Raw genomic sequence first — 2,357 nt, 5'->3', positions numbered from 1 at the left:
TAGTGGTGTCCCTCTGAGACCCAGAAAGCAGGAGCAGCCTAGGGACTTCTGAGGCCACCACCTTGCGAGGTGTGAGTGCCGGTGGCACGGCTCATAGTCATATGGCCCATTACAGCTTAGAGACTGCAAAATGCAGGCGCAGGTAAGAGAGGACCTTGTGCAATTTCAGAGGGAATACGTGGCCATTGTGGAAAAAAGAGCCTTACGACGAGCACTGTGTTTGCAGCTGGTGTCCCCATTTCCTTTCCTCGTCACGGTGCTGCTTGCCCCGTGACCAAGGACACGTGCATGTGCAGAAGGCCCTGATACCTTGGGGGGATTTGCCGTATTGGCTCTAAACTGCAGCTGCTAAGGATGTGTAAAGCAAATGCCTGTTTCCTCTTTTTTATGTGTGTGGAGCTGTAGGCTGGTCTGAGATATCACAAGAACAAGAGGATACAAATAAGGGAGTGGGAGCTTAGGCTGAATAATGGAAAAATCTGTTACAAATGTTAAGCTCCTAAACTTGAATTATTTACAGTCATACTGGACACAGAACTGGAAGATACGGCTGAAGAAAGGATGCAAGCAAACTATATTTTCTGATCCGGAGCTGACAATACTTCTACTATGTATAATAAAATGTTTTTGGCTCTGAACACGTGAAGTAAGATAAAATGGGCTTATTTCCTCATCATATGCAAATCTATTAAAATATCCAAAGTATGGCTGTAGAGTGTGGCAAAGCCCTGCTCTATGTATACTGTCTGCTATAAAGCCCTTTTTGTCTTTGGTATATTTGAGCAAATCTCCCTGCTGGGTTTTCAGTGGGCAGATGCTGTGCAACATCTAAAACAATATGCTAGGTGTAGACCCCCATGGTTGTATTAACACCTGATTCTTCAAGTCTTGTCCTTGACGCACTGTGATGTTGAGCTCAAATGTGCCTTTTCTCCCATCTGATTTCTGCTGCTCTTCCAGATTTTTGTCTCAGATTAGATGATGCCTTAAGGTCACGTTATCTTCCCCATGGGCTGGGGCTAGAGTATGAGTCAAGAATGCCAACTGACGTTTTCATCAGTAGCAATTAAAGTAAAAGAATGGAAGAGCAGCTGCTGGAGTTGAAATAACTTAGGAAACATCAGTCTCATCACTTTGCATAGCTCCTGTGTGATTCACACTGTGAACGTGCTCATTAGGCTATCTCATGAACCACCCCCCAAGAGGGCTGTGAAGTGATACTGTTGGGTTTTTTGGTCCTGAACCCTAAAGACAGTAAGGCTTCTGGCAAGCTGGAGCCTAAGGGCTAAACACAGTAACAAGCAAAGGGGCAGAATGAGATACAATCCCTCAGCTTTAATGAGTTGCCTTTTGAGGATGGATGGCCAGGCTAAGCAGTAGCTGGTGAAAGGGCTGGGATTCTTGTGTCATGGCTCATAACGGGGCCAGTTCATCTCACCTGCGGTTTTGTATGGGCCCAGAAGGGAAGATTGAACCTTTCTTAATATATAGCATGTTCCTACTCAGAAGACACACCCCCAAAAACCAAAAAGCCAAGTAATCTAAACACCGTGTCTGTGGACAATATAATGCAATATTTTACAAAGTTTAATTCAACTTAGCAAGGGAGGGAGAAGAAAAAGCATTAATATTTAGAAGCAATAACAGGAGAAAAAAGGGTAGGAGGATGAAATGGGGAGAGGAATGACTAATTCTCTGGTAATGAATTAGTGTCTATATTCTGTGATTTCCATTACATTACCCATACTAATCAGGTTTCTACTGAAACAATTCAGTGAAAGGTGGTTGTACTGGGTTGTGGTTAAGACACCATCTCAAGATAGGAGGACCCGGGGTCAGTTCCCCGTTCAGCCAAAGACATTTTGGATGCTACCCAGTATGTTTAAATTCAAGGTCTCAAATATCCTCTCTGTAAAAAAGCAAGTGAGAAGGATATATTTTCTAAACCCAAGACTATGGTGAGGGTGACCCTAATTATGACTGAGTCTGCTGGCAAAGACCAGCTGAAGAGGAGTGAAGCCAGAGGATGCCAGGTGCTTTGATAGGTCAGCAATACTGTCACAGATTTTGTAAGTAAAAATAAATTATTTGCAGGAGCACTCTGATGCCAACAGGAGCATTACACAGCTTGCATCCAGTAACACTCTGCTGTTGTAGAAGAGTTGAAGTTTCTGTACCTAGATTTCATTTAAAAATGAATTTGCCCTTTTACAGGAAGGGCTAAGGCTTGAAAATACATTTGCTGCATCCCAGCAAGTAGGTTCACTAATAACAACAAAGACCAAAGACAGATTTTTTGCAGTAGAGAGCACACTTTATTATTTCTCTGACTAACATTCTTTGCTTTCTTTGGAGTC

The sequence above is a fragment of the Phaethon lepturus genome, unplaced genomic scaffold, assembly GCF_000687285.1.
Source record: "Phaethon lepturus isolate BGI_N335 unplaced genomic scaffold, ASM68728v1 scaffold12537, whole genome shotgun sequence".
In the NCBI taxonomy this organism is placed as follows: domain Eukaryota; kingdom Metazoa; phylum Chordata; class Aves; order Phaethontiformes; family Phaethontidae; genus Phaethon; species Phaethon lepturus.
This window is presented reverse-complemented; position numbering follows the sequence as displayed.